This window comes from Sceloporus undulatus, chromosome 1 (assembly GCF_019175285.1).
Source record: "Sceloporus undulatus isolate JIND9_A2432 ecotype Alabama chromosome 1, SceUnd_v1.1, whole genome shotgun sequence".
Classification (NCBI taxonomy): domain Eukaryota; kingdom Metazoa; phylum Chordata; class Lepidosauria; order Squamata; family Phrynosomatidae; genus Sceloporus; species Sceloporus undulatus.
The window spans coordinates 314896160-314919243 of record NC_056522.1 but is presented as its reverse complement, the minus strand read 5'-3'; positions in this window follow the sequence as shown (position 1 = coordinate 314919243).

The window sequence follows — 23084 nt, the reverse complement described above, 5'->3', positions numbered from 1 at the left end:
ATAAAATTTTATTATTATCTGTTTGTGTTCAAAGCCAACTGTCTAGTTCACTTTTTTTTCATTTTGAATTCCTTCTAGTTTTATATCTCTTTTAAAATTTCCTATGAGTTTAGCAAGTGTCATCCACTATTTCATCCGTGGCATACAGCAAACATTGCAGTATACCTTCATGTTGGGCATTCCTAGACTATTTTTCTCTTTTCTCTCTTGTAAGACTTTCATTTAATTCTTGGCTTTTCCACTTCTTGTCTGATGACTTTAAAGGTTAGGCAGGTTAATATGGGAGCAGACCATTCTGAAGCAATCAGGTTCTAAGCTGTTCAGGGCTCTAAAGGCAAATAACAGAATTTAAACCAAGTTTGGAAACAAAAAGTGGAGATACATCTGCTCTGATCACTGAGTGCTATGTGGCGATGGTGGCCTGAATGTGCTTTCTCGGACTGTTCTCCAGGGGTATCAGACCTTTGCCCTCCTTTCTTTATGGTTCTTTATCTTTAAACTAAACTAAGGGCTTATCTACACATTTAAAATACTGTTCATTCAAATTGAATAGATTGTGATCCAGCAACATGTGATTTGGAGGCATTCTGGCTTTTTGTAGGAGGGGAGGACTCTATAACCCCTCTGAAAAAGGATTTTTGGTTTTTACCAGAGCGTACACAAGGATGCACATTATCAAACATGTATCATCTGTCCACTTTGCATCGATTCTCATGGAGTCGCATGGCTGTGCATTTTCGGAAGAGAGAGGATGAATAGATGCACATTTGTACAGGAAAGTGAAGAAAATTGCACATTGATGCAAATGTGCAAAAATCTGTAGCAATTTGCATAATACACTTGCATGTAGACTAGCCATAAGACTAGATGCATCTTCAGACAGAATGATGTCTTTTGTACAGGAACGTATATGGCCACATAACACCTTGTAATACACCAGGCCAAATGTCACTCACCCACTCTGTGGTGGCTCATAATGGATTCTGTAAACCTCCTGTGTTTTCTGTCTCCCAGTCAGGGCTCAATAAAAAAGAGGTGTGTGTCTGGGGGGGGGGGGGCAGGGATTTTAAGAGGCCGCAAGCAATGGCAGGTAGGATGTGTTCATCCTGATGAGTCACAAGTCGTGCAGGCCTGAATGATGATGACTAAATTTTAAATGCTCTTTGCAGAAAGTGTGATGTTTGCTTTGCCCTTTGCAAATGACTTTCCTTGTCCTCTGAGGCTGCATCTACACTGGAGAATTAATGTAGTTTGACACTGCTTTAACTGCCATAGCTCAATGCTATAGAATTTCTGGGATTTGTGGTTTTGTGAATTACTGAACCTTCTCTGTTAGAGAGCTCTGGTACCACAACAAACTATAACTCCCAGGATTTAATAGGATGGAGCTATGAAAATTAAAGTGGTGTCAAAATGCATTAACTTTGCAGTGTGACAGCAGCCCTTGGGTCAGGTTTCAGCATAAAAACTGGAAAGCGATACTATACCATTAATGGTTGTGTAGAAGACAAAGGGTGTTGCATTCCACTTCAACATTAGGAGGAATTTCCTGACAGTAAGGGCTGTTCAGCAGTGGAATACATTCCCTTGGAGAGTGGTGGAGTCTCCTTCCTTGGAGGTCTTTAAGCAGAGGTTGGATGTCATCTGTCAGGGATGCTTTGATTGTGATTTCCTGCATGGCAGGGGGTTGGACCGGATGGCCCTTGGGGACTCTTCCAACTCTATGATTCTATGATTCTTACCTAGTTGCATGACAAGCAATGGTCTCTTCTACACAACCATTAAAGGTACAGGTTCTCCAGTTTTCACTCTGGCAAGCCTGCCTCTGGGTCACCCACTAGGGCAGTGATGTCCAAACTCTGGCCCTCCAGGTGTTTGGGACTTCAGCTCCCAGCATCCCAGACCATTGGCCAAAGTGGCTGAGTCTTCTGGGAGCTGAAATATAAAACACCTGGAGGGCCAGAGTTTGGACATCACTGCACTAGGGGATCAAACAAACAGGCAGCTTAGAGCAGCCAGAAGCCACTTCAGCCCCGATCAACCTCCGATTGCCATGGGACCGGAATGGACCACCAGCAAGGAATGGGTTTTTTGCGCTCCTTTTGCATCAAGCTTTGAGCCATATTAGTGGGTCTTGGTGTGGCTCCTGACCAGTCTGGGAGCATGTGTCATCTCCATGCCATGTCCCTGGATTGACCCAAAGGTGGCGCTTTTTAGGGCCTAGAAAGCACTCAGCTGCATCTCATGATAGTTGAGCAAAGCCATGTAAGCCCCTGCCTTTTTTTCCTGCTGCGTCTTTGTTATGTGGGTATATTTCAGTTTTAGAAACTAGCTTTTGTTTGCAAAGAAAGAAAAGGATGGATACCAAATTTTGTAATGCCAGCAGCCAAATTTGTATGAGGCTGGGATGTTGGGCTGTCACAAATGCCAGTCTTTGTGTGCTCTCTTGAGTTACAAAATCCAGATTCCTCTTCTTCTCTGAAATTTTAAAACAGATGGAAGCCATTTGATATAACTCTCAGTCTATAGCTATTCAGCACTATGAACAGTAAGGAAATTAAAAAGACAATGGCTCTGATAGGCATGTGTAGTGGTGTTGAAGTAGCTAGTCTACTTTCCTCCTTTGTTTGATTCTCTGAAGAAGCTCAAATGGCCTCTGCACTCTATATGGAACTGAGAGAAACAGCTTGCCAAGAACTGAAGTGGAATGAGAAGTAGATTTAAAACAGTTCAGTGGCAGAACACTTGTTTTGTGTGCCAAAGGTATAGGGCAGTGGTTCTCAACCTTCCTAATGCTGTGACCCTTTAATACAGTTCCTCATGTTGTGGTGACCCTCAACCATAAAATTATTTTCGTTGCTAGTTAGCACGATGATGTCATCACGCCGGGTACTCATATGTGGGCATATCTGCATGTGGGTGGACCTGCGTGGAGGCGGATAGAGGAGTGGTGTCTTAGTTCCTAAAACCATCAGAAATATGTGTTTTCCGATGGTCTTAGGCATTCCCTGTGAAAGGGTCATTCAATCCCCAAAGGGGTCATGGCCCACAGGTTGAGAACCGCTGGAATAGGGGTTAACCTGCAGTATCTCTAGAGAGGGCTGAGGAAGAACACAACTCTGAAACACTGAAGAGCCTTTGCTAGTGAATGCAAGCAATGCATTGCTGAGGAACTGGACTATTCTTCTCACTAGGTAGAAGGCATCCTCCCATGTTCTATATGAAAATGTGTGACGAGTGTGTGACTTGCCCAAGGTCAGCCAGTGGATTTCCATGGGTTAGCAGAGATATGAGCCATGGTTTTTCAGACTCCTACGCCAGAGCCCCCTAACCAGCATGGTCACTGCTGGACTCAGGGAGTTATAATCAAAGATCTGTCTGTCTGTCTGTCTGTTTTAAGCTCTATTTAAGCAGCCCACAGCACATGCTAGTAAGCTTTTATGGGCTAGGTAAAAAGCTTTTCAAAGCCAGTATAATGTAGAGTTGTGAGTGCTGGAATAGGACTCTGCAAAACCATGGCTCAAATCCTTGCTACCCCATGGAAATCCAGTGGCTGCCCCTGGTCACATAACATACTCATACCCTCAGAGTGAGCCCTGGTGGCACAGTGATTAAATGCTAATACTGCAGCCCCAAGTTTGTGAGTTCAATCCCAGGGGCTTCAAGGTCTACTCAGCTTTCCATCCTTTCGAAGGTTGGTAAAATGAATAGCCAGCTCATTGGGGGCAATTAGCTTACAGATTGTAATCCGCTTAGAGTGCAGAATTCAATGACAGGTCGTATAGAAATGTAAGTGCTTTTGTTATTGCTGTTAGAGGAAGGCAATGGCAAACCTCATCTGAATAAATCTTGCCAAGAAAACCCTAGGATAATGTCCCCATAAGTATGAGCTGACCTGAAGGCATGTATCAACAATAAAAGAAATATTTCAGGCCTGTTCTTTAGAAATTCAAGCCCCATTAAGTAACCCTGCATTGGTTACTTAATGGGCCATAATGTAGGCAGGGAAGTAATCTTTGTTAGGTCACTTTTTGTTGCAAAGCAGAAAGCTGTACAACTGCAGAGGGCTCGCTAATCCAGCTGCTTTTGGATTGGTTTCAAAAACTTTCTGTCTTGCTGCCTGGCTTCATTTCACAGCATGCAGTGCAGGGAGTTTGTTCATGCGTGCTCATTTGCCATTCTCAGCTCTGCTCACTCTGCACTGCAGGATGAAGGCCCTCTTGTTGCTAGAGTTCTCTTGCAGAATGAATTATAGGGCATGTTGTCATTTGCCCAGCTTCTTTTCTCAATTCCTGGAGATTTCTGTTTCACTTTGGAAGGGAATTCAGCACCCTCTCTAGGCTTCTTGGTCTCACTTCCTGACTGTTGTAAGAGCTAGTTTTAAACTTACATTAAGGTGATATATGTTCACATACTTATTCAGATGACACAAGTACATTTTGTATTTTGGGTAACTTTGGTGTAGAGGCCTAGACAATTGCAATAGTTAACGTCTCAACAGGGCAAAGGATGTATCCATTACTACAGGAGCAAAAAATCCCTTCTCAGTTTTATGGATATTTCTCACACAGGCGCTGCAGGTTGTACAGGTGCTGTGCTGAATCTCTATCCAGAATAGCATCCAACCCCTGGGACAGGTCCCATACAACCTGCAGTAACTGTGAGAGGAGCAGTTGTAAAAACAAAGAAGATTTATTATCCCCATCATAACATACCTACTGCCCAACCCAGGTTTCACATTCTCAACATTTTGTCATATCATCTATCCCTATCTCTGAGACTATTTTTTTTCCTTTTAGAGTTTTATTTATTGCTTCTGCTTGTCTGTGTGCTTCATTGCAGAGCTTGGGAAAGTTTCTTTTTTAGACTACAGAACTCCCAGGACCATGGGAGCTGAAGCCCAAATAATCATTTTTGCCAAATTCTACTTCATTGGAAGTACTTTTGCCTCTCAAAATGCATGCAAAACATGCAAGTGTCTCATATTATTTTTCTTCTGTCAATTCCCCAGATCCTGTGTGGGAAGGAGATCCCACGCTGGGTGAATCGCCTGGCCTACTTCAGCTCCTGTATTCCCTTTCTGCAAAGCTGCCTCCCCAAGGAATGGCTAACGCCAGCTGCCCTCCAGAGCCACATCAGCCTTGGCCTCCACAAAGAAGAGCAGGGAGACACCACTGACGAGGAATCCCCGTCCACCTCTGCAGGTGCCTCAGCCTCCGGCCCTTCACGAACCTGCAGGCACACAAGGGTCTGAACTCTGTGTCCATTCAAATCACACTCTCAGACCTCTTCCTTTGCCCCATTTGACAGTCACCTTCCACTTCTCATCATCTTTTCACCCATCTCCTGAAAACAGCAGGAGAACACTTCTCGCCAAGAACACCAGGCTGAATCCTTTTGAAAAGGAGATGAAAGCCCTGCCTCTTTTTCTACATGCTGCTGCAGCTTCTCAGCCAAGTGACCTCTGTCACTCTAAGACTTAGGCCAACATGTATTGGAGTTTAAACTCTGGAGGCTGACATGTACTCCTGGATCCAAAAAGAAAAGCAGAAACTACTGGCATCTCTGGGACATGATGACATAGTGGACATGAAGGGAAGCCATAGTGAGAAGTTCCTCCTCTGGAACTCTTTTAATCCTCTGCCTCCTCCTGCCATGCACACAAAACGCCTTTTCTCCACTCCCTCCAAGGTTGCACCTTATTCACACAGGGCACCTGCCTCCTTTGAGTACCAAAATAATCGACCAGACTCTGAGCTTAACTTTCTCATCTGTACGACCAGCAACAAGCTCCAGTTAACACTCTTCTGTCTCCTCATTTCTCTTTCCTTTTTTTCTGTTTTGTAATCACTAGTTTCTTAAAGTCATCTGCTGGAAAAATGAAAGGTGCTGCCATTCTACCACTGCAGATTTCTTTTTCTTTTTCTTATTCTTCTTTTCTTTTTTTCCCTTTCTTTTTTTTGTGAATTAGAATATTGTATAAGAGACTGGAGGATTCTTTATCCTTCAGCAACAATAGCAAAAATGATCTAAAAATGAATGTGTGGTTTTGGCTTTTATTAAGAGACTGGGACTAAAAGACAGAAGCTAAATTCCTTTCTGGACAAGGGTTTCCCTCATATATTTAATCCAGAAGGAAGAAATGTGTGATCTTCCAGATGTTGTTGGACAACAAATCCCAATGTCCCAAGCTGTTGTAGCTAATAATGAAGGATGATGGGAGCTGTAGTTCAACAACATTTAAAAGGCCACACTGAAAGAGGATCACCCTGCCATGCATCAAGGTGAACTGAACAGCTTCAGGCAATATGGGGGCAGTGGGGAGATGAAATGAGAGATCAGTGACTTAAAAAGTTCAATTTGTATCCAGTTCTGGGAACCACAGTTGAAGAAAGTTGTGAACCATCTGGAATATTTCCAAAGGAACGTGACAAAGATGGTAAAGGGCCTGGAAATGTGTGAGAAACAGTTTAAGGTACTGGGTATGTTCAGCCTAGAAAGGAGGTGATTGAGAGGTGATACAATGGCCATCTTCAAATATCTGAAGTACTGCCATGAGGAAGATAGAGTAACTTTGTTTTCTGCTACTTCAAGGAGTAGGACCCAAACTAATGGATTCAAGTTACAAGAAAGGAGATTCCAACTAAGTTTTAGGGCTGTTAAACAGTGGAGTTTATCAGACAAGGAAACTGGAAGTATAATCCGATGGCAATCTGAACGCCATCATGGGGTTTAATGTTATTGCGTGATAACCCACTACACACAAATTCGAACAATGGGAAGTCAGTCCGAATGCAATCATATGGTTTCATGTTATTGTGTGATAGACTGCCACATGCAAATTCGGGCAATGGCATTCTATTTTCGGGTAATGGGGAGCCAGTTCAAATGCAATGCATATTCATGTAACTGCGCGAAACTAGTGACTTTAAGTGAATGCGTTCTGGCCCCACTTTCTTTTCATTCAAATTTAAGAGAAATTCCTCCCGTTTGATAAACTCCATTGAGACAGAGAGTGATGGGCTCTTTTTTGTTGGAAGTTTCTAAACAGAGGTTAGATGGTCATCTCTCAGCACTGCTTTGGCTGTGGATTATTGCACTGGAAGAGAGTTGAATTAGATGATCCTTGGAGTCTCCCCTCTCTGCTATATATAATTTAATGTATATTCTGTCTTTCTTCTCACATGGGACCTCAAGTCTATGATTTTTCAAAGTGCTAGCCCTTAGTTGATGTGGGTGAGCCATTTACGCTCTGTTTCAGGCAGAGAAAAATGGTCTTGATGTAAGAAACCTGCATAAAAAAGGAAATTGGCCAGGGTTGGTATTTGGGTTGAATGGTGGTGCTCTTGTTAAAGCTTTCTCTTTATTTATTCAAAATAGAACAACAAAATAACATAAGAATAAAAATTCACAATTATAAACAATCTCATATCCCAACCCTCCCCCCATCATAAAATAATAGTCAAAGAGCAATAAAGCAGAGATTAAACAACATGACAAATTAAAAATCTCAAACACAGATTTTCTAAAATTAAAGGTAGATTTGAGGCAAGACAGATATCCTTTTCTAGGGGGTTCGGGGCCACTGATATCGATGAGGGGAGATGTCATGGCCAGCCAAGATCAGCTCTCGGAGGATGAGGAGGAGGATGAGCCTCCTCCAGAGCAAGGGCTGATTGAGGCAACACCAGGTGCTGTTCCTGCCCTGCCAGGTCCCAGCTGTGACCCTCCAACCCCAGAGGAGGAGGTTCAACCAGGTCCTAGTGCCGAAGAGAGACCTTCTATGGTACCACTGCCTCGTGGGGACTCTGGGGACGAAGCTTGCATGAGGTGCCTTCTTTCAAAGAGAGAAGAGCTGAGAGTGCTTGCAGGCGCAGATTAGCCAACCAGCCTCGGTGGCATGAGGGAGAGTTTTCCCTTACTTAAGTGGGAGAGAGACTAATGCTGGTTGCTAGAGTTTATTGCATGATCTCTCGGCGTGATTGCTGCTAGCACTAGGATCTTTGTTACCTTGACCTTGGCCGGACTTTGTTATCTCTTGGCTGTTTTGACCTTGGACTGTTTGACCAACGTTGTTTCTCGGTATCCTGACTTCGGCTTGACTCTTGGACGTTTGGACTTCTGGAATTCTGAACTCGGCTTGTTTTCTCGGACTGCTCTCAGACTGGTTCCTTGCAAGGTCTGCTTTACTTTCACTCCACTGTGCTAAGGCTCTGTTATCAGCTACTGTCAAGTGTCTGCTGGCAGCATTCCCGGACAGAATAAACTCTAGCCACCAGCATTAGTCTCTCTCCCACTTAAGTAAGGGAAATTCTCCCTCGTGCCACCTGAGGCTGGTTGGCTAATTGCCTCTCGGCAATTCTCTGTGATCTGCGCCTGCAAGCACTCTCAGCTCTTCTCTCTTTGAAAGAAGGCACCTTCATGCAAGCTTCGTCCCCAGAGTCCCCACTAGGCAGTGGTACCATAGAAGGTCTCTCTTCGGCACTAGGACCTGGTTGAACCTCCTCCTCTGGGGTTGGAGGGTCACAGCTGGGACCTGGCAGGGCAGGAACAGCACCTGGTGTTGCCTCAATCAGCTCTTGCTCTGGAGGAGGCTCATCCTCCTCCTCATCCTCCGAGAGCTGATCTTGGCTGGCCATGACAGGAGGCTAATCAGGAAGGGCTAATCTGGAAAAACCTGCCGGAAGAGATCCATCTTAACAGCCCCTTTAAAGGCTTCTAGAGCGGTAATGTGATGGATCTCGTCCAGCAGGTCATTCCATAGCCTAGGAGCAGCAGATGAAAAGGTCCTCTGGGACACTGCAGCCAGTCTGGTCTTCTTAGGCTGCAGCAGATTCTTCCCAGAGGACTTAAGTGTGCAGGGTGCATTATGTGGAGGAAGGTGTTCCCGCAAGTAGTCTGGATCCAGGCCTTGTAGGGCTTTAAAGGTTATAAGAACACCTTATACCGTACCCGGAAACTAATTGGCAGCCAATGAAGAGATTTCAGAACAGGTCTTATATGGTTGGCTCTAGATGTGCCTGTGACCAACTTGGACCAATTGAAGTTTCCAAAGTTGGTACAAGGGTAGCCCCATGTAGAGTCCATTGCAAAAGTCAAGTTGAGAGGTTACCAGCTGTACAATTGTTTGTAGGTCACCTGGCTCCAGGAAGGGTCATAGCTGGCATATCAGCTGAAGCTGATAACAGGCACTCCTGACCGTCACATCCATCTGAGCTGTCAACTGGAGAGACAAGTCCAGGAGCACCTCCAAGCTTCGAACACAGTCCTTTAGGGGAAGTGTAGTCCTACCCAGCAGTGGTGAACATATCTCCATTCCTGGGCTAGGGGTCCCTATTGCAAGTACCATCTTATTTGGATTCGGCTTGAGTCTGTTTTCCCTCATCCAGTCTATTACTGCCCTAAGACAGTCATTCAGAGGAGAGATGCCATCCTTAGTCACTGCAGCAGTCCAAGACACAGAGAAACATATCTGGGCGTCATCAGCGCACTTTCTTGAACTGGTGCTAGGCTTTCTAATGCTAGAACATCAAAAGCAAAATCCAAGGTAGGTAGGTAAGTTAGTTAACAAGTGGCTTTTTAAAGGGGATGTAGCTGTATGGATGCCAGATATGTCTTTCAAACCAATGCCTAAAGCAGTGTGCCAAGCCAACAAGTGACAGTTTAAGATGGATGGCGAACTCTTGACAGGGCAGTTTTCTTCACTTAAAATACTGTATAAACAAGGCATTTTACCCTTTCCGGGGAGTGCCATTTACTAGATTCCCTCAGGTCCTGAGGGTATGTGGTATTTGAAAACAGTTTTTTTGTCAACAGCTTCCAGAATCCTTCAGCCATGTTCTTTGGCTGTCTCTATCCATGCCTAAAGCTTCATTCATGGTCTTCTGGAAGTTTGAGAGGAACCTCACACAATTACTTAGCAGTAATTAATTAGTGCAAGAGCCAGCATGGTATAGTGGGTTGAGTGTTGAACTATGGTTCTGGAGACCAGTGTTCAAATCCCCACTCCGACATGGAAGGCAACTGGGTAACCTTGGGTAAGTCAAACTCTCTCAGACTCTGAGGAAGGCAAGGGCAACTCACCCACCCCCACTGAGCAAATCATGCCATGAAAACCCCATGACAGATTTACTTTAGGATTGCCATAACTCAAAAATGACTTGAAGGCACACACAACAACAAAAGCGAAGTGTTTATTTCTTGTTCTGGGTACATGAACACATGCTGTGCTGACTTCATAATGTGTGTGTGGGGGGGGGTTGTGGGGGGAGGCAGCCATTTGGTGGAGTGGGAGAAATGGGGAGGGTTTCGGTGCCTGGAGCAGCTTGGAGCCTGTCTCAGCAGGAGGCTGTAGGAATACCCTCCTTTACTCGCACAGTTAGGCCTTGTCACTTGGCAACTATGGGACTGATGCCCAAGGAATCCAGCTTCCTTTCCTGGTTGGCCAGTGGCAGTCTTGAGCCCCTGACAGACTGCTAAAAATCTTTACATGGAATAGGAAATGTATATCAATATTATTTTCTGTGAAATTCACTGATTTTACAGTGAGTGTTAAAAACAATCAACAAATTATGATACCAATCAGAAAGGGCAAAACATAGGCAATCAGTCAGGTCCCAGGCCCCTTACTGGACAAGGGAATCAGATCTCAGTAATTTATACCAACTTGTCTCCACCTACATCAGCCCTGGGTGCCATGACGCACCTACATTATTTGAGGTAGTCTTGTGCCAGAAGAGTCAGTTCCTGTACAGGTCAAGGCAATGGCAAAATGCACACAAGATCAGATCTTGATACTTTTCTCATACCCACCAAAGCTTGCAAAGAGGTCTTGTAAAACCGTTGAGACTAACGGGGGAAAAAAGTCTACTTCATCAGATGTCTACAAAAGCTTATGCTGCCAACTTCTTTCTCTCACTTAGGTTCTACAAAGGTGCTACAAAATCTCTTTGTATTCTGATCCAGACTAACAGAGTCTACTACCAAACATTTGATACAGGCACCTCTATAGATTTCAGGGAGTATCATTTGAATTGTTCTGGCCTTTTGTATTTATTTATGATGATGTTAGCATTCAGGCGGAATGATACAGAAAAGGGTTTTCCGATGAGTACATTGTTCATAAGGGCTGCTTTAAACAAAGAATTTGAACTTGAATTGAAAACAAAGCAGGAACAAGTGGAGGTATTACAGTGCAGGCACAATGTGATCCCATCATCTTATATCCAAATTAGGGGCAACAATTAAATGAAATATTAGCTTCTTCCATTCCATTCTAGATGGCTGTGTGCAGCATCAGTCATATCTTAGTCATATCCTCTGTTTTCTTGGATTACCCAGGTCTGTTGGCTCCACATTGTCTGCTATAGTCTGCTTATCCTCTTTAAACTGGCACCACATTGTATCTTCTTACCAAGTTGATTGGGTATTTTAAAAAATGGCATCAGTATGATGATGTTTGCCATGGTTCTGAGATACTTCAAACTGTTCAGCAAGCTGGGGAGCGGAAAGTATGTGGGGTGATTTGCCCTTCATTACCCTGCCAGTGATATTTCAGTAGAGATATCTGAGATATCTACCCACAGTAGAACTTTGCTTCTGACATTCCAACAAGTCTCATTCTCTGCACACAAAGGAATCTGTGTTATGTGCAGTAGCTTCTAATGGGTGCCATCAGGCTCTGCTTCTGAAGGGAATGGGTGAAGGTTGTTTCAGAACATCCACTTAGAAGGAGAAACTGACCGTCAGGATGAGATGCACGAGGAAATAGTTTCTGGTATCATAAAATCTGTCCACCAGTTCAGCATCTGCTTTGGGTTTGATCTCACTGTCAAGCTTCAAACCACCAGACTTTTTTTAAAAAATATTTAATCACTGTGTTTATCTAAATACAGCTGGAACTCTTCCAATCCTGCTCCTGCTGGACCTTGAAATAACTTCATCTTAGATTGAAACTTCATATATATTTCTTTCCTGTACCATATCAAAATATAATATATGGGTTTCTTCATTCTTTAAACCAGAATTGTAGAACTTTTTGCTCTCCACACGTTTTAGCCAACGGCTTTCATTAGTCTCACTCAGCTTGCCCAATGTTAAAGAACTGGGAACTGTAGTCCAAAACACCAGGAAGGACAAAGGTATTTAATTCCCCTTAATAAAAACATAGAGAAAAGAATGGAGTAATCATTGAGTAGGCAGTTCCAATTGAATCTGTAGCTGCTGACACTGACTGCAGGAAGTAGTAAAAGCATTGATGATAGCTTTCTTGGCCACACTTGCATTGGGCAGATATCCCAAATCTTTATCCATCATTTCCAATTAAAGAAAGCTGTAGATTTTTTGTTTAAAATGTCCAAGGTCCCAGGTGCAACTTCTGGCATATCTGGTTAAAGAGGTGGCACATGAGAAAGATCCCTATTTGCAGCTTTGGACAGTGGCTTTTGATAGATGTATGAGTGGTCTTACAATAATCTAAACTAAATCCTGTACACATTTACCTAGAAGTAAGTCCCAATGATTTAAAAATGGACAGGTATGCATGAGCAAAAGGCCAGCTATTGAAAAAGTTATCGAAAAAGCAATAAAACAATTTATGAAGAGGCTCTCCAGACTGCCCCAAAGGGATGGGCTGGAGGTGCCCAGTTTCCCTCCAGAGGGACACTGCAGCAGCCAAACTGTGACATCCCTCTGGACCAAAAAGAACCCAGAAAAACTGGGTTCTTTTTGGCATGCAGGGATGTCATCAGTGCACAGCTGGAGGTGTGGATGCGGCACTGTATTTGCGTTGTGCACATGCACAATGTATGGATGGTGCCACGTAAAGATGGTGCCATACATACATGTTAGGATTCTGGAGTGTGCAGATGCTGTGTGCTCTGAAACCCTAAAATTGGCCTGAGGACAGCGCTTCTCGCCCATCAGTCTCAGGCCGAAGTTAAGATATTAAACATCAAAATTATTAAAATCCATTAGAAGGCAATATAAAACACATTTATGTTATGATTCTAAAACAGAACAGTCAGTCCTGTACACTTTCTGTACATGGAATGGCAATGGGTGGTACCTTGGCCTTTGCCTCAGGCAACAAAATGGATTGAGACACCCTTAGCATTTGAAACACTATACTTCTTTCTCTTTGCATTTGACTCAGCAGTGTACCTACTATAAGTTTTTTTTACTGTATCTTAGGCCTGGTACAGATGAGCCATTAGCGGCAATATTAGGGCTTGATGGTGCTCAGCGTTCATATGTGCCGAGCCCTAATATCGCCGCGCTTACGTCACAAGACTGCGGCCCCATCCACACGGGGCACAGCCTCGTGATGTATGGGCGCCCGAGCGCCCACACACTTCTGGGCGGAAGAGGCGTCATAAGGCTGCATTGCAGGCTTTATGATGCTGCAAAAAAGGAGCCGCCTAGACCGGCTCCTTTTGGAGAGTGCCTCTGTGCTGCAGCACAGACGTGGGGCTTACAGGGGTGGCTTAATCTAGCTGCCTATCTGTACTGCCCCAAAGTTTTTTGATTTTCAGCAACTGAATGAAAATCTAAGAGGCCAAACTAGTTAGATCCCTGGCTATCAAGAACTGTAAGAAAGACAGCTTTTTGGTAGACCACTGAGGAAATATTTCAGCAAGTTCCTAAACAAAAGCCTGGAAATTATTGTTCCCCCATCTGATACAATATAATAGCATTTGTGTTACAGTTCCACTTGTGTGCAGATCTTCTTTTGCTCAGGAAGGTATACAATTTCCATTTTAGGCCCATTACAGACTGCCTAAAAGCGGCGGTCTGCCGGCGCTGCTGGTTGCTCCGCGAGGGAGCCGCAGCAGCCAAACCACGCGGCTCCTGCACAGAGCAAAAAAGAATGCCCAAAATGGCGCTTCTTTCCGCAGCACGGTTATGACGCCGCGAGGCGCCAATAGCGCACTCGCAACATCATAAGCGCCGTGCGACGTGCGGACGCTATGCATCTGACACGTAATAATGGCGGCGCCTGTGTGTATAGGGTGCCGCCATTATTACGCCTCCATCACGTGATAGAGGTGAGGCCGGTGTGGACGCTAGGTCCCCGACCCACCCCTATCACGTGATGGGGGCGCCTCAAGAGCCCGTGTGTAACGGGCCTTAGTTATGCCCCTTTGTGGCCTGTTATGTCATTTATTTTCCTCCTCTGCAATTGTGTTTATATTTCATATTACTTCAGCCACCCATTACATTGAAAGCATTTTCTGGGATAATTTGATGGCTCCTGGATCAACGTCACATTTCATTTTTCAATTCCTGGCATTATATACCACCTTCTCAGGTTTGTTTAGAAAACTGAAGGAATGCCCTCAATTTCACCAACTCTCAGAAGTATACATTCTGTGAATAGGTATTACCACAGAATGCTCAACTCTTGCCAGTGCCCAATATCTGTGAGCATCCTTCAATTTAAACCCTTCAAGCATAGACAGAGCAGAGAGCTTTCGGTAAACAAGATAAGAGACATTTCATCAGCAGCTACCAAAACATTCACATGCAGATGAAATAGATCTTGCAACTGAGTCGAAACAGAAATGTGCACCACTGAAACAAGAATAATAAATCCCTTTCACAACAAATCTGTCCTAACATGCCTATTGCACCCTTGCCTGCTGGTAAACCCCACTGTAAACAGTTCACCTTACTGCTGAGTCAACACCTGGTCTACTTACCTGGAAGTAAGCCCCATTGAAAACACTATAGGATTGTACAAAATGTTTTCAGTTTTGCGTCCATAATGTTATTATATGTTCTCTCAGATTCCAGCCGGAAATACTTTGGATGCACCCAAGATTAAAGGTTTCTTCCAAGAGTTATTTCCAGATACAATTCCATATAGATTTAGGTAGGGTGCCTATTCTGCTTTATCAATGTTTGATCAATTTACCTTTAGTCCCTGCAGAGCTTTGTTGCAGAAGAAATTTGTATGGCATGGGGTACTGTTGTAGGTATGTAGTTATGGGAAATTAGGGCATTACCCTCTCCAAATAAGAATTCAGGCCTCAATGAAATTTTCCTGTACTCTCCAAATACCTAGCATTGCAGAGAGTAAAACACTGAAAATCGTTCACACCTAGAACTCTTATATTCGCTGTTTTGATAACCTTTGGTAACCTCATCATGGCAAATCCCATTGTGGGAGAAAGGTGGGATATAAATTCTTGAAATAAATAAATGGGGCATAAGAAAAATTCAGAACATTCATCATTTGCTTGGGGTCAGTTCCAGTCATGGACAGTAAACATGCCCTGTGGCCAGTATCCTGTTAGCAACACGGAGAAGGGTCATATATGTGTTTTGTAGTTGTTGTGGGCATTGGTATTCTCTTTCATTTTCCATAATAAAGTCCCTTCATAGAATCATAGAGTTGGAAGAGACCACAAGGGCCATCCAGTCCAACCCCCCTGCTGTGCCGGAACTCACAATCAGAGCACCAGCTCTCACACACAGAGAGCTTAGAAGGAATAAGTTATAAGCAAATGTGAAACAAAGTTATATTTCTAAAAACAATGTAATAAATGCAAAGGTAATTCTGTTGGTAAAATTAGTAAACAGTTTCTGGTTATTTCCAAATGTTACATGCGTTTTTAACAGGAGGTTTTCAAGTTTTTTCCTCCTCAAAAAATAACAGCAAGAAAAGTAGCAAGCAGTGCAACAAGTAATGCAATGCATTAAAATTTTGCTCATTAAATGAGTAACAGGTACAAATTGTTTTTTAAAGTACTAATGAGTAATGGGACAAATAAAGTCTTGAAAAGTAGCTTTCCTGAGTTTTGACACACATGCACCCTGCACTGTTTCTCCTCCTCCTCCTTGCCAATGCTGTCTGCTCATGTGCTCCCACTGCGTTTTGAGTCTGCTGTCTGAGATGGCATCATTGGGAAGAGGATTGTCTTCTGTTGCTGGCCTTTTCCCTCTGTGTGGAGTGATTGAGGAAGACAAGGGAGCAATGGTGGGATCTCAGAGGGAATCGTGCCCAAGGCCTGGAAGTAGAAATCTGTGGGTGTGATCTGCCATCTACTTCCATGTGTTCATGAATATGGCTATGCTAACATGAGCAAGTCGTCCACATATTTTAATGAAACTGTCATCTTTTCAATAATAATAATAATAATAATAATAATAATAATAATAATAATAATAGAAAAACAAATCACCCAGTGTCTCCAATTATGCTCCCTCAAAACGATCCTTATTTTACCCCACATAGTCTCAGAATTGGGCTTACTTCTAATCATATTTTATTTTTTTAACCAGGCAGGTACATACCTGTATAAGTGTGCAACTATAATCATAAACCAAAAGATAAAAAAGAAAAGAAAAAAGGGAAATAAAATAAAAGAAATAAAATCCATAAACAATTGTTTTGGCTGCGAAGAGGAAGCCAATAATTCACCTGCCACTTTCCTCTCAAAGGAACAAGAACTTGGCTAATTCAAGATTTACTCAAGAATAGTGTGAATGGACAGGACATAACTAGTTCAAGTGGCGTAAGATGAAAAAAGCAAAGGCCACTTTAGAATATCAGGTCATGGAAGAAAATGAAAAGGATAACAATTCTGGGAAGCATCACTACCATTACCTGACCTACAGTAAATAGGTTGGCGTTGGAATTTTATGATCACACCAAAGCAAACTACCGTAAATATGGTCAGAAAAAGGAGTGTCGGGACATCTTAGCAACAGTGGAATGCAACAAGTTGGAAATGACATTCAGTGTATCCCTGTGCCTGGAGTCACTCAAAACCCTGAGGGTAAGATCAGATCAGATCCTGGCAGACCAGCCATGGTTCTGGTAGATCTGGCCTGATCCCAATGTAATTAGCCTTTACCCTGAGTTAACTTAACCCCTGATTCGCTGCAGAGCTTCCTGAAAACCCCCACAGCAAACCCTTGTTGTTTAAACAGCCTTCCACACTACTGACCTTGCTGCACCATCACTCTTACTGAGAAGCCCCCCCCCCCCATTGCCATGTCTGATGCAGACACAGAGAGCCTGGCCATATAGATCCAGCAAGACTCCCCATTTCTGCATCAGATGCAGCAACAGGGGGCTTCTCAGCAGGAGCCATGGTGCGGCAGGGTAAGAACACATACTGGTAGTGGGTCCCAGGTTGGCACAAGGATAGCCATGTAAATATTCGCCCATCCCCATGCCAACCTGGGAACCAACCCGGGTGAGTACCCAGGCCAGGATACCATGGAATCAGTACTATCTTGGCCCACCTGATCAGCAACCTAAAGGTTATGTTTGAGAGATATAGCATTCACTTACTTAATATTTACAGAGACTTGAAATGATGTTATCAGTGGCATCACTAGGGGAATATAGGGGGTGCAACCCACACTGGATGACACTCAGAAGAGAGGTGACACTCAATTGGGCCATCTTCCTATTGTGGGGTGAGAAGGGGTGAGCATACACACCCCCAACCTCCTCCTAAGCTGAAAGCCACCACCACAGTGAAGAAGAAGGGCAAATGTGCACTTTTGGCCTCCTGGCAGCCCTCCAACACCACCTGTGTTGTCTAAACAGGACCCTTAGTCTGCTGTCACACAACAGAATTAATACAGTTTGGCACTGCTTTAATTGTCATTGTCATGCCTCAGTCCTCAGGAATCCTGGGATTTGTAGTTTGTTGTGGCACCAGAGCTCTCTGACAGAGAAGGCTAAACATTTCATAAAACTACAGATCCCAGAATTCCATAACATTGAGCCACGGCAGTTAAAGTGGTGTCAAACTGAATTAATTCTGCAGTATAGATGCAGCCTTTTGCAGGGTAGATGAAGTTGTGGAAGCAACGGAGTGATTTCACCATCTGATAGATATGTTTTCAAGCCTTTAAAATAAAATGTGGACATTTTTTCTAAATAAAATACAGGTAAGTACATTTTGTACTGTACATATAATAGCCTTTTTTGCTATTCTGGTGCAAGGCACTCAGAGATCACCTTGAGAAAAGACAATATGCAGCTCAGTCTTGATGTAGGTTGACTAGTTTTAAATCCACTGAGTTCAGTATGACTAGGCTTGCAGCCAAAACCCAAATCAAGGGTTGTATAATGTGTTTTAAGAAGGTCTTATATATGTACAGAAGGTTGCAGTCTTTTTTTCTTTCTTGGTGCAATGCAGCTGAGAATCTAACCAGGAGCTAACAAAACAAGACAAGGTTGGATTCTAAGAAGTTTATTCCCAGCTAAAAGGCTCTTTCTCTCTCCACATACTCTTTGAACCAATGTATCTACTCAAAGCACTAGTGTTTTACTGCTTATGGCTGTTCCAGAGATTTAGTGGCGGATAAAACACTGTTATCTCTAAAACTATACAACTGATCTTAATGAAATTTTCCAGGAAGTTAGATCCCAGGTCTTTTCAATTGTTCTTTAACAGTTTCAGGATTTATTTAACCACTTTTATGTTCTGTTTTACTCTGTGTTGTCTTTATTGGTAGCGCTAGTGCTTACACAAAATTTTATTGTTTTTAATTTTGTAAGCTGTCCTGGAAATATGTTTTTATTGAAGGACAGCATTGTTGTTGTTGTTGTTGTTGTTGTGTGCCTTTTAGTCACTTCTGTGTTATCCTGACTCTAAAGCCAACCTATCATGGGGTTTTCTAGGCAAGATTTGTTCAGATGGGGTTTTCCCTAGCTTTCCTCTTAAGGCAGAGAGAGTGTGACTTGTTCAAGGTCAACAAGAAGGTTTACATGGCCAAGCACAGGCATTCTTAGTGGTATGCAGGAGCGTTTAACTCCATGTTCTCAAAGCCCAATTGGAGGGAGGGACAGATGGGTGGATGGACAAAGAGATGGATGGACAGAAAACAGGACAGAAACACAATTAACCTGAGCTCAAGAGTTATTTTGTACCACAACTCCCTGAATCACCCAGCCAATGTGGACAGAGACCAGGTTGCCTGATGGATTCTGATAATTTGTGGTCCATAAAAGCAACCTTTGAGATCCACCACACATCATTTGCCACTATGTTTCTCTGAGTGCCTGTATGAGCTTTGTAAAGACCAGAGTATGTTTGATCAGTTGATCGTAATAAATCTATATATATATATCAAGAGCCTTTACAGATGGTTTGTTCAGATGAACCCAAACCCATGTTGTTTACTGCGCAGGATTTGTTATATATTGTTTGTTCCGGTAGAGCTTTTGTTACAAGGTTTGGGATAGAAGAGAGAGACAGAGAGACAGAGAGAGAATTTTACAGGCACTTAAATGGCCAGATTTAATGAGTGAGAAAAATGTGATTCACTTCTGCCCAAGCAAATGGCTTCATTATGAGAGTAAATGCTCTGCAGACATTTACTGTGAAAGAGTGCCATAATGAGCACAGATGAACTGTTTGGGACACTACTGTGATGAGTAGCCCAAGTTCATTTGCCATCTTCATATGTGGCTTTTTAAAAAGCTCTGTTTATGCATTTTTAAAAATATGTTAATTAAAGGCTAAATCCTCCCTGCTGTACTGCTCACATACTGAGCACTGAAGTACAAAGAGAGTAATGTTATGTCTTCATAGCCCTAAGGACTGGAACGTGGCTTTGGTATGGCTTCTGGACTCTTAGGACACATGCATCATTGAAACACCATACCTCCACTGTGACTCGAAGCAGCTTTATTTTGGCTGTCTGTAACAGGCCTGTCTTATCATTTGTGAGAGGGAACCCTTTAGAAAAGAGGTGGGAGTTATGCAACCCTCCAGATGGTGCTGAAGTGAAATATTCACCAGTTGTAGCCTCACTTTCTGCTGTAGTTGACTCTTCATATTCAGAGATTCTGCATCTGCAGATTCAACTGCAATTGAAAACATATATATATATATATATATATATATCCTGAAAGAAAACTTTGATTTTTACTATTTTACATAATGGAGACCATTTTACCATGCCAATGGGATTTGAGCAGACGTAGATTTTGGTATCCATGAACGGTCCTGGAATCAAACCCCAGTAGATACCAAGGTCCCACTGTACAACAAATGTGGTGAATGAAAGGTAACCTCATTGGGGGTTTTCTGATTATCCAGTACATTGTTACACTTACTGCTGTCTAGAAACAGAATTATACATACATTACTATTGCTGTTACTATTGTGCCATTGAAAAATACAGGAGAATGTTCTCTGGTTTCCGCTTTGGGCAGCTAAATTGGCAAGACAATCGTCTTTGCTAATATGTGCCACTGCATATCCACATGATATATAATCATAATTGATACCTAGCACAGTGTATGACTAGATGTCAGAATGATGGCATGACACATATTTTGGGATTAATGATGGCTCAAGGTAGCTGGAAAAGAGCCAGTGTCGGGATACACAGAATAGGCCATGCCAAACTAGAGAGGCAATGCATGATATGGCACATTGTCCCTACCATCTTATTTTGCATTTACTATGGAAAAGGAAATGAGGACACAAAGGAAGTGTTTGTCAAAACAGACAGAAGCTACAACCTATTTAACTGTTAGAAACTCTCTTCCACCTCCCCATGCCTAACCTAGACCAAAGAAGGATGTTTCAAATTGTATAAATATGCATAACACCTCAGTGAAAAAACTCTTTTAGGTGGTATCCCTTCCCAGGATGACATCAAGGAAACCCTTTGAGTCCCCAATCCGATACCTTGAAGCAAGATTTTTGGGTTAAAAAAAGCACCCCCAAATCCAAGCCTAGTAGGGTTTTTTCCCCTTGTTTTTTTTTGTGCAGACTCTCTAAGCTACAAGCTGAGTCTCCAGTTTCTCTCTCTTCTTTTTGTCTAGATTTTTTGTTAGGGATGTGTGTGTGTGTGTGTGTGGTTTACATTTTTCTCCACAACTTTTTTTTTAATGCTTCCTCAGTCAATTTTTTATACTTTTCTCAATGGTGAATTCCTTTTTCTCTCTTCAGCCCCTTGCAGCAATGGCAGATTAGCTAAAAATCTTTAGTATCTTGTAATGAAAACTCTTGTATACATTGCTAATGTAAGTTCGGATATGAAAATTTATTTATTTTTTACTATATTTGGTGTTAAGAATTAATTATAATTAATGGCAATGCTTATAATTCAGAGATCAATGCTCAAAAATAAATCAGTTCTTTCTTCTCATGTTCCATGGTTTGGGACCAAGCACCGAAAAATGAATTCCATGGAAGAATGTTCTAGCGAGTCCGGCTCAAATGGAACTCTTTGGTTTTTGTCAACTCCCACAGAAAGATGGTGTTACATTTTAGTTTAGTGTCAAAAGTACGCTTCAGCTGTTTTGATTTAGCTGGGGCAATCTTGATTAATCATCTGTCATATCCCACTTTTTCAACTGCTATGAAGATGACCTGGTTTCTCTCTCCTCCTTGCACCTTCCCTCTTTGTTCTCAGCTTACTTCAAGTGCTGCAGCTGTGTTCAAACTGCAAAAACAGTTTGCACTCCTTTAGCTAAGCGGGGAAAAGAGGAAAGGAGAAGAGAGGAGAGGAGGGGGCTGAATCTGGCCTTTCCCAGTTGGTTTGAGCCAAAGCAAACTACTGCAGCCTCTCCTACTTTACGTGTTCTTTGTTCACAACTTTTGCCATCCTAACCATACTCTGATGTTGCTTGGCAACACACGTCCTGGTTTCCATCTGTGAAATGTTGGAGAGTATGAAAAAAATATTGTCAATATGGATTGTTTTCTTCTATAGATCAGGAAAGATTTAACTAAGACAGCATTATTATCTGTGTCAGGCCCATTCTCTTATTAGCCCTGGCTAATGCACAATGCTGCTATAGTTCTGCTGTTATACAATGTTCCATTATTAATATTCATAACCTACAGTGCAATTATGCACTAGCTATAAACAAACAAAGACTTTGCTTCCTTTTTGTACTTTCTACAGACTGTTTTCCTTCGGGTGAAAATTCAGAAAGCAGTAAAGTATCATGTGTTCTTGATTCTGTTTGGTGAAGAGCTCTGTATAATCCAGAAGCTTGCTTGAAACATATTTTATACATTTAATTTATGGCTGCAAGTGACAGAGCAATAACAAAAGGTATATATTAACATTCAATATAAATAATGTGCCATCTAGTGGATGAACATCAACATACGACATCATTCACTCTTCTATCCAGGATCAGAACATTTTATCTTATAAAAGTTGACTGCACTGTTTTTAACTGTTTTAATGTTTGAAATTATATGTTTTATTCTTGTATTTTATTGTTACTGTTAGGTTGTAATCCCGCCTCGATCCACCTGGGAGAGGAGGGAAAATACAAATAAATTTTATTATTTTTATTGTTGTTGTTGTTATTATTATTATTGTGAAATCTGCTTTGCCAAGCCAAACACTCATACAATTTGACGAGGAGGGTGCATATCGCTTTAGTTAATCTGGTCAAATCTATCTGAAAAGCAACCCATTTGCAAAGATCCCTTCCTCCATTTCAGAATATCATTTCTTTCTTTACCAACTTAGTCTTGTTTATGTGATTATGTAACCAAATGTGGATTGGAATAATTTGCCCTTCAGCCGGCTGGAGCAGGTCCATTTTGAATCGATTCAAGCATGATGAATGTGAACCACAAGTGGATTATTTTAGAGGGAAAAATGTGATTGGAACAAATGTAGTGGGAACCATACACCAATGTTGAACTGATCCATCAATTTGGATTGCACACCAATTTATCTGTAAATGGGAATGAGGCCTATGACTAAATATGGTTGGTCAGTATAAAATACAGTTATCCCTTCATATTTGCAGACTTGAGATTCACGAATTTAGTTATTTGCGATCACAGTGTGAGCCCCACCAACCTCCTTCTCCTTTGCCTGGGACCATAAGGGCCCTAACAGGCTCATAAATGAATTTTGTGCTTAGACTAGGGTCCCATCTCCACAGCGTGACCAGAAGTCCTCCTTTTCCCAGACAGGCCCTACATTTCAACCTTCTGTCCAGGAGGAATTCCAAAATGTCCTCATTTTTGAGCATGGCCAAGAAGCATGAATTTACATTTGAGCTGAATTTGTCACTCTGAGTCCCAATTCTGGGAAAAGAGCAGGATACAAATAATAATAATAATGATAAT